Below are 13,574 nucleotides of genomic sequence, written 5' to 3'. Positions count from 1 at the left end.
CACCCCCCCAGGACGCAGCCCCGGGGGCAGCTCCCACCGGGACCCCCCTCTTCTTGTCCCGCTGCCCGGCCGGGACCCCCGCAGCCTCCCCAGGGTGGGGGACGAGGCAGCTGGCGGTGCAGGGGTGTGGAAGGAGCCCTGCAACCATTTCTTTCTCTTTTTCCATGGTTTTACCCCCATTCCCTTGCTCGTCCTGAGCACGCTGCAGATATTTGGGGACACGGCCCAGCGCAGCATCCCTGGGGTGGCCAGGCCGGGGGTGGCTGCAGCAAACAAAGCCACAATTTTGGGGCTCCCAACCACGCCAGGATCAGCAACGCGACCCCACAGCACCATGCAGACCCCCCCAGCCCCAGGGGTGCCTGCACCCCGATGCATCCCAGCCCCTTCCCACAGGGCCAGCGCGTTCCCAGCAAGGCCCCGCAGCTGGGAAGGGCGGCAGGGAGCTGGGGGGGGGGGGACAGGGGGACGGGGGGGGGCACTTCTCCTTTCCCTTGAGTCACCAGCGGTGAGCGCAGGGGTTTTCCCCGGGGACCCGGAGGGGATGATGTCCCCGGGGAGATCCCGGGTGGGAATTCCCCCCGGGAGCAGCAGGGTGAGCCGCACGGGGGACCCGGCCCTGGGGGGACTGCAAGTGGGGGTCTCGTCCCCTCGTCCCTATGCCCTGGGGACCTGGGGGGGTCCCCGGCCCACCCGAACCAAAGCAAGGCATGGGAGCAGCCCCCGGGGGTCCTGGCCTGGCCGGGCTCCATCTGCTGCCCCCCCCCCGTTGCCCCCTAATCCCGGGATTAGCAGCCAGATGCCGGGCACAGGTTTGCTGCAGGTAACGAGGAGCCCTCGGGGAGGAGGCTGTGGCCAGCAAAGTGCAGGCAATTAGGGCTAATCCCACACCTGCCCCTAACGAGCTCCGGAGCCACCAGGGAGCCCACGGGTGCCGGGGTCCTGTCCTGGGGTGCCCCCAAACCCAGGACCCCAACACCAATTTGGCAGCGGGGTCAAAACCTGGGGAGAACGTGGCACACGAGCAGGGGCCGAGCTCCAGCCTCCTGCTGCCCACGGGGGGGGCAGAAACGGGGGGCACGGGGCTGTTGATGAGGCTGAAAGAGCACAGAGGGGGCCGGGAGGGAGCCCCCCGTGCAGATCCCCGCTGCGCCGTGCCCTTTAGCTGCAGGCCGGTAGCTTTAATTCTTCCTTCATCATCGTTTATGCCATTAATAAAGCCAAATCCCTAAAGTGGCTAATTAAAGGGTTCGCTCGCCCGCTGCCATCTCACAGCGAGGCAGGGGCTGTGGGAGATGGGGAAGGGGATAAATGCCATGGGGTGGGGGGGGGGGGGGGGGAGGGCAGCTGCTTTGTGCCCACCCCGCAGCATCTCCTGACCCCGGAGGCTCCGTGGGCACCCACAGCAGGGGGGGGCTGAGCCCAGCCGAGCCCCGCTGCCCACCGCTGCCCCCGAGCCCGACCTTGCCCGGGGCTTGCCCTGCCGAAACCGGGGCAGGACACGGCCCACGAGGCCCCGTCCCGAGCCAGAGAGACCTGCAGTAATTGGCAGCCCCGAATTAGCCCGTGCAGGGCCTGATTAGCAATCACACACACACACGCACACACACACACACACGCCCGCACGCCCTCGTTTTCTGATCTGAACAAGTTCACAGGGGGCAGCGAGTGTGGGGAGGAGCGGGCACGGATCCTGCACCCCTGGAGCCCCCGCAGGGATCAGATAACCAAAACGGGGTAAAAAATGGGTGATGGATGGGCACGGCACAGCCGGGGAGGGGAGACGACACCCAGCTGGAGGGAACACCCCGTGTCTTGCGCACACCCGTCCATTATTTTGCTCGTTGTGCCTTCATCTCCTCCTCCTCTTCTCCCTTCCCCTCTCCCTGGGGTCATCCCCACCTCCGCCACGCACCCACCCAGGGGTGCTCTGGTCCTTTGCTCACCACCCGAGGCCCCCAAACTCATTGCACTGAGGCAGCTGAGCGGTGACAACACGTCTTGGGGACACAGTGGGGCTGGGGACACAGCTCGGAGCCCCCCCCACGGGAGCACGGCCGGGGATTGAGCAGGGCACGAGCCCTCCGCGGGGAGCAGATGGCGATTTGCAGCTCCACAATGCGCGGAGCTGTGCGGGGCCAGATGGGCCGCAGGGAGAGAGCAGAGCCGTGTGTGTGTGTGTGTGTGTGTGTGTCCCCCTCCCCGATCCCGCTGCCATTTTACCCACCCGGCTCCAGCAGCGCCCATAAATATTTAACAGCTCCATCCTCGGCGCTGCTGTCGAGCCGACAGCCGGGCGGGCGGCAGCTCCCGCAGCCCGCGGGGACCCCACGGCCCCTCCGCAGCCTCGATCGGCTGAGCCCCGGGGCTGAGCTCCACGACCCTGGCACGCCTGGAAAAGCTTTGGGGCTGCCGTGGCGGGGACAAGGACGGGGCCATTCACCAGGTTTGCTGCATCATTTCTGGAAAACAAAACAAAAAAAAAAAAAAACAACACAAATCTGCTCCAAGGAAAAATCCACCCAGGGATCCCCATCCGGGGCCGGACCCGGACATTTCCCCAGCCCTGGCAGCGCAGGGTGCAAAGGGGCTGGGTGGGGAAGGGAGCTGGCTGAGCACACAGCGTGAGGCAGCACCGCCCCGGGACTGCTGAGAGCCTCGCGCCAGCACCGTGGCAGAGCCGGCTGCGGCACGAAGCGACAAGCCCCGGCGTGCCGGTGCCGCGGGGTGCTGCGACCTGCAGCCCGGGGCTCGCCCGGGACAAGGCCCTTTCCCGGCACGATGCGGCACAGAGGGCGCAGCCGGTGCGCCTGGCACAGGGACCCGCGGTGGCACGGCCGGCACACGAGCCCCGGCGCAGCCTTGCACCGCTGCCGGGCTTCCTTCCGCCGCTGCCGGCTGCCTTCCTGCCCCGTCTCCCGCCCCTCTTCCTGCCCTCCAGCGCTGGGGCTCGTGGCTCGGGCTCCTGCCCTGCTCCACGTCCGTCCCCGGCTGCACCCGGGGTCCCTTCGACCCCAAATCCTGCCCTGCTGCTGGGCACGGGGCGCAGTTCCTCCTTCTCCATCCCTGTCTCCCTGCACTGAGCGTTTCCATCTCTCCCTGCCGTTCCAGCACCCTCCACCCTCCCTGTGGCTCTTTCCCAGCCTTGGATGGGGCTGCTCCCAGTGCTCCCAGTGCTCCCAGTGTGTCACCAGCAGCCCCAGGTCCCTGTTCCCTCCCCGTGGGCTCCATCCCCAGGCCCTGTCCCCCAGCCCCTCCGCGTGCCCCCGCGTTTCAGCAGCAGCGATTCTCCGCTCCCTTCCAGATCAGTGGTAACGCCATCGAGCGGAGCAGGAGAGCAGCAACCCCCCGACTGCCGCCACTTTGGGGATCTGCCGCTGACCTAGTTTGTAATCCCCGGGCTGCCGAGGCCACCAGGCAGGGACCAGGGACCGGCAAACGTTGCCGGGGGGCACCGACACGTCCCCTTCCAGAGCCCCCTGGGGTCCGCAGGCGTCGGGCCCCATCCAGCTGCGGGGCTGGCGCTGGGTGCACGCCGCCTCCCCGCGGGGGCCGTGCCGTTCCCACGCCGGGTCCCCCCCAAACCGGTCGGAGCGGGGGCCCTGACTCAGCCCCGGGGCGGCCGCGTGGGGAGCGGCGTGCGCGGGCAGGCCGCAGGGGCCGGGCTGGGGCGGGGGGCACAGCCCCAAGGGTTGTGGGGGGGGGGTGGGTGCAGGATGGGACCTGCACGGGGCCACGCTTCCCGGGCAGCCACGCCAAAGCCCTGAGCACAGAGGGAAGCGAGAAGTTTCCTTTTCCTTCCTCCTGCAGGGCCGTGGAGGTGGTGGCACGGCACGGCCGCCCTCTCCTGCGCCCAGCTCCGCTCCCCGCTCCCCGCAGCGGGTCTGATCCTGCCCCAGGGCGCTGGGTGCAACCTCCTGCCCCGTCTCACGGCAGCACCCCGGGGCTGTGCTGCTGGGGACGCCCGGGGGTCCCCAGCACCCGCCCGGTCCCAGGTGGGGGTTTCCCAGCGCCAGGGCCGGGCAGGGCTCCCCGGCTGACGCAGGGTTTGTCACCAAGCTGCTGCCGAGGCCACCCTGCTGCAGGGTGGGTGACACCACTGTCACCTCTGCTGCAGGGCCAGCCCTGCCCGCGGGGACAGAGTCCTGCTCCCAGCAGGATGCTGTGATCCTGCCACATCTCTTACACCACGTCTGCGCCCAGGCCGCCCTCGCGTCTCCTCCTGTGCCCCCACCCAGCCGTGGGCACCCCGCGTGCCGCAGGGCAGCCGGGTGATTCCCCAGGCTGTGCCAGGAAGCCGAGCCAGGCCGTTTTCCAGGAATAAATGGATTAGGAGCCGAGCTCGTTATCGCTGCGGCCTCAGCGAGGGCTGTGGGATGGGGATGGGGACACTGATAGGGACAGGGACGGGGACTGGGGTGCTCCAGGAGGCCAGGGGTGGCCGTGGGGCTCCCACCCGCCCCACCAGGCAGCGAGCGCTCGGCTACCTGCTGTTCCCCGAGATGCAGCACGCAGGCTCTAATGAGCTGGGACGGTTAATTAGTCAGTGTCAATTTATGTTAATTAGCTGGAGGAGCCGAGAGACTGATTCCTCTGCCACCTGGCTGGCACCGGCAAGCGCAGAGCCCAGCTGGGGCGGGGAGGGGGGGGCACAGGCACGTGCATGGAGGGGGGGCACACGTGGGGCTGCAGAGGTGTGCGCACACCTGGGGGCGTGCACATGCGTGTGCACACGTGTGTGTGTGTGTGTGTGTGTGTGTGTGTGTGTGTGTGCTGCCACCCCCAGCTTGCACAACGAGAGCGGGACCAGGACCACCGAGGAGGCTGCGAAGTGCTGCTGGGGGGAGCTGCCGGGCCTCTGCGCACACTGCAAGCTGGAAACTCACTCAGCCTCTTCTCACCCACATGTGCACCCACAAACATGTGCACCCGTGCACCCACGCGCCCGTGCATCCATGCACCCGTGCACCCGTGCACCCACTCACATGCACCCATGTGCACCCATGTGCACCCCCGCACCCCCGCAGCCCCGCAGCGCACCAAGCTGAGCCCACCCCGATGCCGTGGCCCCGGTGACGTGGGAGGGGGGCAGCCACGTCGCGGGGAGGACAGGAGGGCACGGGGCGAGGGTGCAGGCAGGGATGAGCGGTGCGCGGCTTCCTGCGCTGATTCACGCTCTTCCTCGGCTGCGCTGCCGTACGAGCAAGAGCTGAAACCACACAGGAAGCCGCAGGGATTTCCAAAAGGGCTCAGTGAATGCTCCCTTCCCCCAGCCCTGCTGCTGTTTCCTCTCCGTGTCCCGTACCCACCGAGACCCTCTCCTGACCCCCCCGATGCCGCAGGATCCGGCCCTGGCAGCCCCCTTGGAAGCCCCCGGCTGCCCCTGCCCGGCCCCGCACCTTGCGCTGCTTTCCCACGGCTCCCGCCCGCTGCTGCCAGCCAAACAAATCCCCTCTCGGGGCTTTTTGGTTTCTTTTATTTTGTTTTTCTCCCCTCCCCTTTAAATCACACGGAAACACCTCCGGGGGCTGCTCGAGCGCAGCCGCCAGCATCGCCCTGCACACAGCTGCCCCCCCCCCCCCAGATCCCAAGAGCCCCGGCCACTTGCACCCGTGGGGGCGTTCAGCACAGCACCGGGCTGTGCTCAGCTCTTCGGCCTTTCCAAAAAGCTCAGTCCCCTGGGAGCTGTCACACCGAAGGGTTGGGGACCCTGGGACGCCGGCTGCTGCTGCTGGGGCTGCGCTGGTGGGGTTTGGTGCGGGGTTTTGCTTCCTTTTGTAGGAAAGGGTTGTGCCGCCGGGTGGAAACGCAGCTGCCTTGGGGGCAGAGGAGCAACGCGAAGAGCTTGCAGCAGGAGCAGGCAGGGAGAGGAGCAGAGCTGGGGAAGGAAGAGGACACGGGAAATGTGGTGTGGCCGCATCCAGCCCGGGGGTGATTCCCTCTGTGCTGGCAGGGGGAGGCTGCTGCGTCTCGCGCCGTGCCGCGGTGCGTTTAGTCCAGGCCAGCAGGCACCGGGGGGGTTGGCTGCTGTCAGCTTTTGTGTTTCTTTTTTTTCTCTTCTTCTTTTTTTTTTTTTTTTTTTTTTTTGCAACCACAAAAGGAAGGCAGAACCTCGATCCCTGCAGCCCTGCAAATCCCCTGCTGCTCCCGCTGAGAGCCGCGGTGCTGGTGCGGGCTGGATGTGCCCGTTCGTTCCCTGAGGACCCCCCCTGGGCACCCCTCGGGCACCCCCCAGGCACCCTCCGTGGGGCTGGATCCGGACTCTGCCCGGGGCCACCCAGCAGTGAACATCCTGCCTGCGTCTCTAGCACAGCAGCTGAGGTGTTGCAGCCACGAAATCAGCGATGCAAATGCGCCCAAAATTCAATCAGCCGAGCGAGGCACAAACCCGTTAACCCCTGGCGGGGCGGCACCAGCAGCACCCAGCCCCAGGAGCTCCCTGCAAATGGGGGGGGGGGGGGCACACTGGGACAGTTTGGTGGGGCTGGGGGCAGCAGCAGCAACAGCAGAGCCCTGAGCTGCAGCCCCCCCGCAGCCCCTGGCTCCCCTTGTGCTGCGGAGGAGCCCCCGGCTCGCAGCCATCTGGCCGGGATGTATTAAAGGAGCGGAGGAGCCGGAGAGAAACGAGGTCAGGGCTGCGAGGCCGGGGCTGTGACGGTGGCTGGGGTGAGCTGGTGCCCTCCTCCCCTCCCTGGCAGCAGGATCCGGCCCTGCCCAGCCCCAGCCCCAGCCTCCAGCTCGCTGGCACAGCTGGGGACGGCAGCGTGGACTTTGCGCAGCCGTGACGTTATCGCAGCCCAGGGGAGAGCAGCGGGGCCAGCCCCGGCTGCTGCAGCAACCTGCCGTGCCCTCGCGTGGGCTGGGGAGGTGCAGGGCACCGAGCAGCAGCAGCAGCAGCAGAGGGGGAGCACACAGACACTGCTCATACCCCAAAATCTGCAGCAAGGCGAGCGCAGCGCTCACCCCATCCCAGCGCACCCCGGCCCTGCTGGGGGGGTCTCCAGTGCCGCTGCCTGGCCCAGCCACGGGGGGGTACGGTGACGAAAATCTGCCCCCACGTGCGTGAGCAGCAGCAGCGTGAGTGCACGAGTCCCCGTAGGCAGCAGCCTGCATTTCATGCATTTTTCAGAGGAAGAGGGTTAGTGGGTCACTGCAGCGCCAGAGGCTTTGCTCCAGCTGAGCTGCTGCGCTGCCAAACCCACCGGGGCCGGCGCTGCCTGCGCGGCGGCGAGGGGCCGGGCACGGCGGTGGTGAGGGGCTGCCCTCGGCTCCCAGGCTGCAGCTCCCGGGGCTGCAACGTCCCCGCCAGCCCCGGGAATTCCCCGCTGGAGGCATCAGCCAAAAGCCTCGCAGCCACCGGGAGCCGAGGAGCAGCAGCGGGACACAGCCGGACAAATCCCCGGCGGGCAGGGAGCGTGCAGGGAGGAACCAGAGCCCCCCAAATGGTGTGGGGGCAAGGCGTGGGGGTCCCCAGTGATCCTCGGGGGGGGTCCACGCACAGCCCTGAGCCGCGGGAGCTGCACGATGCCTGCAGGGCGCGGCGCGGGGAGGCGGCCGCGGTTAAAAGTTAACGCGGAGACAAAGCGCGGCGGCGATGGCAGCCCCAGCCCGCGCCTCCGCAAACAGCCCGGGCTTTATGGCAGCCCAGCCCTGATAACGGGGTTATAAAGCCCCCCTCCCTCCCCACCATGCTGCCGTCCTGCTTGCACACGCGTGTGCACGGCTGCATGCGTGCACGGGTGTGCCCCAGCCCCGCAGCGGTGGCACTGCTGGGAGCGGGCTGCGCCGGGGGGACGCGGTGCAGCGCCACGACCCCATCCCCATCCTCGTCCCCGTCCCCGTGCCCGTGCCGCGCATCCCGCCGCCCCCAGCCCCGCGGGGATCCCGCTGCCGCCGAGCAGCCGTTGCCATGGTTACGGCCATGCAAGTCTGGGCGAAATGCAGCTGCGGCGGCGGTGGGGGCGGGGAGGGCCCCGCTGCCGGGGGATGGCGGCCACGGCACGGCCACCGCGCGGCCACCGCACCCCCAGCACCCCTTGGCACCTCTGCCCAGAGTGAAGTCCGTAGCAGGAGATTGGGGAGCACGTGGGGGGGGGCTGGGAGTGCTCCTTTCCCTGTTTTTCCCCCCAAACAGGGGCTGCACCCCGGTGGGACGCGGTCACGGCGCGGTGCCACCGCGCTCCTTGCCTGCTGCAGCCCTGCTGCAAGTGCCCACCCTAGGGGGTTGGCTCCAGGACCCCCCGCAGCACATCCCCTCAAAACAAAGGAGGCAAAGTCTGGGGGCACGGCACAGCACCCCTGAAGGGGAGCAGCCCCCCAAAACCCCTCGTGAGGGTCCCGGGGCTCTGCGGGCACCCAGGCGGAGCCCCGTGGGCGCCGTGCCGTGTCCTGCGCCGCGCTGCGTGGCCCCGGGGACGCTTTCGGTTTTGCTCTGTGGTGGAGGGGAATTCTGCTCCAGGCGGTTGGGCAATCCAGGCCGGGACAGCAGGGACAGGGAAGGAGGGGATTTCTGCTGGAAAGTTGCAGACAATCCCAGCGCTGACGTCTGAGTTCCCCGCAGTTCCCCCTCCAGCTCCTCCCCACAGCCCACCCGGCGGCTCGAGCCCCTGCCCTGGTGCTGCCCATCCCCGTCTGCCCGCAGCCTGTGGGGGTCACGGGGGGGCCTGGCGGGGCTCCTGGCCTCGACCCCCAAAATTTATTAGAGACACAGCCCAGTCTGGTGCTGCACAGAGACCGGGGATGCACACACACACCTCCATCACCCCCAAATTAGCTGGGATTTCTGGCAGAGGACAGCAGCGAGGGTAAGGGCACGGCACCCACAGCCTCCGAGCGAGGCCATATCGTTAGGACGAGCGAGGCTGGGCAGGATAAGTGAGGCTGGAGGCTCGCCCTCCCCCAGGTCCCAAAATCAGCCAGAACAGAGGCTCCCAGCACCCCAAACCTCCCTCCCGATCCCGGTCCCTCGAGCAGAGTCCCGTTGGCCTCCCTGCCTCCCTTCCCCCACGGCCTCCCCATGTCCCCCCCGCGCACACACTGGCCTCTCTCTGCCCGGGCCGTCAGATGTTGCTGAAAGGGAACAATGCGACGTATTGTCTGCCCTGCTCGCAGGCATCAAAACCCAGCAGCGCAACAAAAAGACACATTGACTGCCCGGGAGAAAGGGGCCCATGCAGCCCCGGCGGCGGGGGGCTGGGACCGCTGCAGCCCAGCGCCGCTTTCCTGTCCCGGGTCTGGCCACCACCGAGCCCCGGGGGGCTCGGGTACAGGCGGTCACCCCCCCTGGGCTGCCGGGTCGGGGGGCTGCATCCAGCCCCTGCGCCCAGCAGTGTCCTCGGGGTCTGGATGTGCAGGAGGAGAAGCTGCATGGGGAGGCTGCAGGTGTGTGGGGTGCGCGGGACCTGGGGCACCCACAGCCGAGTCCCCTCCAGCAGCACCCCAAGGAGACGCAGGGTTCGGGAGCCCTCCAGGAGCAGCAGTGTCCCCAAAAGGGACACACCATCCTCACCCCATCCCCATCTGCAGCAGAGGCCAGGGCGAGCTGCTGTCGTGCAGCCCCATTGGGGATGACACAAGGGATGACCCCAAACTGTGTCCCCTGGGTGCGCAGCTCCGCTCCGGGCACAGGCAGCTCTGGAGGTGGAGGGAGCTGAGCCCTTGCTGGGGACAATGACAGCAGGACATGGCCATGCTGCCCATGGTGAGGCACGCACCCGGCCCCAGCTTCCTCACCACGCTGTGGCCGTGGCGGTGCGCGGCGCGTGGGCACGCTCCCGGGGCACCTCCGCAGGCGGCTCCGGAGGAAACGGGATGGGAAAAGCTGCACTTGGCCTCAGAGCCGCTTTTGTTTCCATTATAAACTTCCCTTCCAGCGAGGAAGGAGGCTCGGAACGCTCCCCGCTCAGCCCCCCAGCTGCAGGACCCTGCCAGCAGCCCCGGCCAAGGCAGGAGGGAGCCCAGCAGCACCCAGCCGCTCTCCCGTCCCCGCTGCCAGCTGGACACTGCGGCCCCTTTTCTCTCCGGACAACGCCTGGCAGCCGTCCTGAGCTCGTAACGTGACCGAACCGGCAGCACACGGCTTGGTCAGGGTCAGGGAGCCCTTTATCAGCGCTGAAATGTAGCCTACGGCGGGAGGCAGGAGATACGGTGTGGGGGACGCGCGTCCCGCCGGGGCGCAGATGCTGCGGCCGGTTCCCGTTCTCCCACCCGGTGTGGGGTGCCCGTTCTGGGTACGGGGAGGCACCCGGGGGCCCTCGCTCCCCATCTTGGGGTGAAGCAGAGCCAGGGCTGTCCCCTGGGTCAGCCAGCCCCAGCAAATGCTCCAGCTCCTGGCCAAAAAGCGGGGCAGATGGCCTCCGAGAGAGGAGAGGAGGTGCGGGGCTCGCCCTGCTCCAGCTGCCAGCCTCTGCCCGCAGCCTCCCTGTGTCGGGGCCGAGCAGAGCGGGGTGCAAGGAGTGCGAGCAGTGGGGAACGTGTCTCGGCCCTGGCTGCTTCGTAGCACCCATCCCGTGCCCGTTCTGGCTCAGCAGGGCTGGTGCTGCCCCTGCGCAGGACGGGGGGGATGTGAGAAGGATGTTACCGAAGTGAAAAGCAGCCCCAGAAATAGAAAATGCAGTTACACAAGGCACCGGTTGCCATGGGATCTTCACAACCAAAAATGATGGGCCTCTGGCAAATACAAGAACGGGCCCTTTTATGTGTTTCTATGGGAAGTCAGCGCCTTGCTGCAGCCTCCGGGCTGGAGCCTTTCCCAGGGCAGGACGGATTCGGAGCCGTTGGTTGCGGCACCAGCCCCAGCCCCGCGGCTCTGCCCCTGAGCCTGGTGGGGAGCAGGGCTTTGGGGCCAAAATCCCTCAGCCCAGCGCGTTCCCACCTACCCACAAGTGGCAGCAAGAAACCTCAAGGAGAACGGGGCCTGGATAACCCAGCATGGGTCAAGAGCCAAGAGAAAGCCCCTGAAGGTGCCCAGGACCCCTTTTTATGTCACAGACCTGGGTGGGTGCTCGGCAGCGACCCACCAGGCCCTGCAGTGGTGGCTTTGGAGGTGACTTCTGCTTGCACGAGGGGCTGGAAAAGCCCCCTCCATCACCACGAGGCCCTCGTCTTCCTCCTGCGCCTGGCCAGACCTCTTCCTCCCGAAATCCCCCAGCACATGGCTGGAGGTTTTCCTCCTCTCCATGGGGATGGCCCCAATCAGCCCCACGGCCTCGAGCCTTCAACCTCCCAGTGCAGCACAAGCAGGGACCGGGCAGGGCACGGCAGGGGACACGGGGACAGGGGGGGCACGGTGGAGGCAGACCCCAGCCATAACCGCAGCCGAGGGCTGTCTGCAGGAGCTGCCACGGGGTCAGGAGCTGTCACCATCCGCCCGTCCCTCTGCGTGCAGCCCGGCCCCGCGCTCTCCCTGCTGGAATTCTCTCCCTGGAGAGCTCTAATTAGCTAATTCCTTTGCTATTTATAAATCAATATGGAAATCCCTCCGCTCCATTCCCAGCGCCATTGGCTGCCCTGGCTGGGCCCCTGCTAACTCGGTTAAGATCCTGGAGCAGATGATGCGAGGCTGCTGAGTGGCTCCAGATCCATGAATAAATAATCGCAGCAGGTCCTCGCCGGGGAGCGACGCGGGAGGCAGGGGCAGGGCACGGGCAGGGGGCTGCGTCCTCCTGCCCTGGCTCCAGTGCACGCGGGGGCTGCCGTCGCCGCTGCGTCCTGCAGGCTGTCAGCGCTTCGCACCTCATAAATTAATAATCAGCAAGCCGTTTAAGTAGGTCTGGAAAGTGGAAAATAACATCAGCAGAGATGTCTCATCCCCGAGGCCCTGTAGGCAGGAGCGGCGCGCAGGAAGGCAGACAGATTTGTCTGCCTGTCCATCTGCTGGAGAGGCAGACAGCCCCGTAATCTGCCCGTCCGCCTGCACCCTGCAAATCCCCGCCGCTCCCCGAGCAGCCCAAGCCCTGGGAGCCAGCAAAACCCTCGTGGGGTTCAGGTTTTGGGTCGTGCTGTGGATTCCAGCACTGTGCGTCACAGCTTCTGCCCCCACCCAGCTGTGTGCACACCCCTGGTAGTGTCACCCTGCGTGGCACGGCGTGCTCCGTGCCACCAACACGCCCGAGAGCAGCTTGGTGACAGCACAGGGGCTGCTGGCTGCACCCCAGGAGCACCAAGCACCCCTCCAGAGCCCGCTGAGCGCTCCTGACCCCGCTGCCATCGGCACGGGCAGGGCAGGCATCGCGGGGAGGGTGGCCCTGGGAGGGGGAGGCAGGTTGGGAACCCACGGGGAAGGAATCTATTTATAAAGCCATCCCCTGCGCAGCTTGCAGGGGAAGGAGGCTTTCAAGAAAAGCTGGGATCGGGAGCAATGTGGCAAGCAGGGATGTCATGCAGATGAAAGCCACTAAAAAAGCACACGTGAGCTTTGCGGCACTGCTGCTGGATGCCAAAAGGGGGGCTGCCCCCCCCCCCCCGGCAGGGCTGCATCTCGACCTGTCTCATCATGCTAAATTTTGCCCTTTAGGAACATCACATCTGCCTCCCGTCACCTCAGCTCGGCCCTCCGATGGCTGTGGCAGGGGGGCAGCGGGGTGTGAAGCGCTTTGTCCCCTCCAGCAAAGCGTGGAAGAGACCTGGGCTCTGCGTGGGGGCCGAGCGAGCGGCACGGAGCACGGCCCCAGCAGCAGCCCTGATAGCCTTGACCCCAACCCCATCCCTCCCACCTCGAGCAGGGACCCTGCTGCTCCTCCGAACACCCCCGATGGCAGCAGGGGACCCAGGCCATGCTCGTGCCCAGGACGTGGGGACAGGAATTGGGCTTGGCTTGGACACTGCCCAGCACCGGGTGGCCGCAGGGGCAGAAACTGGGGGTCACCACCCCCGGCTCTGCCAGATTTTAGACCCAGCAGGTAGCACTGGGGGCACTGGGCACCAAGTGGCAGAGACACGGGGCGTTTTTTGTGTTTATCGACGGATTTAATGGACTCGCTTGGGCCGTTTGTCTTGCCAAAGCAAGCAGCCTCGCTGCGCTCTGAAAAACGGGTGCTTTTCGACCCGGGACATCCTCCGCAGCCCCCTTGCAGCCCCGACGGCCGCTGCCCCCCTCGCAGGCGGCTTGAGGAGCGGGCGGGCGAGCCAGCAGCCGGGCAAAGGCTTTATCAACTGGCGACCAAAAGTCAATAAGGAAGATGCCGCCTGCTTTAATTAACAGCGCAATTTCTCTCCGGCGGGGGGGAGATGATGTGCGCCGGGGGGGGGAGGGAGGACGGAGACAAAACATGACCTTGTTGGCGGAGAGCACACAGCCCAGCATTGTTTTCCCCCCCCCCCGGAGACGCTGGCCTTGATGCTGCACGGCCCCTGCGGCCAGCTGGGTGCTGGGTGCTGGGGGCTGGGTGCTGGGTGCTGGGTGCTGGGGGCTGGGGGCTGCCCGGGGTTGGGGTGGCGTTGGCAGGGGGGGCTGCAGACCCCGGCACGGTGCTGGAATGGGTCGTGGCAGGGTTTGGGGCTCAGGGCACAGCTCTCGGAGCGTGGATGCTGCTGGTGGGGTATGGGGGGGCAGCTCCCACTGGCACAAGGGGGTC

This window comes from Netta rufina (assembly GCF_964035555.1).
Source record: "Netta rufina genome assembly, chromosome: 23".
Classification (NCBI taxonomy): Eukaryota; Metazoa; Chordata; class Aves; order Anseriformes; family Anatidae; genus Netta; species Netta rufina.
The sequence above is the reverse complement of the archived record's forward strand: the minus strand, read 5'-3'. Positions refer to the sequence as shown.